Source organism: Buceros rhinoceros, unplaced genomic scaffold, assembly GCF_000710305.1.
Source record: "Buceros rhinoceros silvestris isolate BGI_N320 unplaced genomic scaffold, ASM71030v1 scaffold25257, whole genome shotgun sequence".
NCBI classification, from domain to species: domain Eukaryota; kingdom Metazoa; phylum Chordata; class Aves; order Bucerotiformes; family Bucerotidae; genus Buceros; species Buceros rhinoceros.
Window position 1 is genome coordinate 17,685 of NW_010424356.1, and position 254 is coordinate 17,938.

At 65.4% G+C, this 254-nt stretch overlaps 1 protein-coding gene across 1 annotated transcript in view; it reads left to right on the forward strand.

Annotated features, from left to right (window-relative positions):
* The window catches only part of LOC104497513 (pre-B-cell leukemia transcription factor 3-like), a gene marked incomplete at its 5' end in the record, with an annotated part of 7,229 nt that overhangs the window by 6,218 nt on the left and 757 nt on the right, over positions 1-254 (forward strand).

The window sequence follows — 254 nt, forward strand, 5'->3', positions numbered from 1 at the left end:
GAAGCCGGGGGAGTTGTTGGCGCCCCGTGCCCTGTGGGGGGGCAGCCGGGATGCCACCCCGGCAGCCGCTTGGTCCTGCCGTGGCTTGGATCTGGTGGTGTCTGTGGATGCTGCAGCCCAGAGGAGTTTATACCATTGAGTCTGTTCACCTGCACAGTCAGGGACTGATCCCTGGTGGCTTCTCGTGTCTCCCCTTCTTCGGCGCCTTGGCAGCGTGGTGCAGGCAGGGCTCAGGCACAGCGTTGCTGACCCCC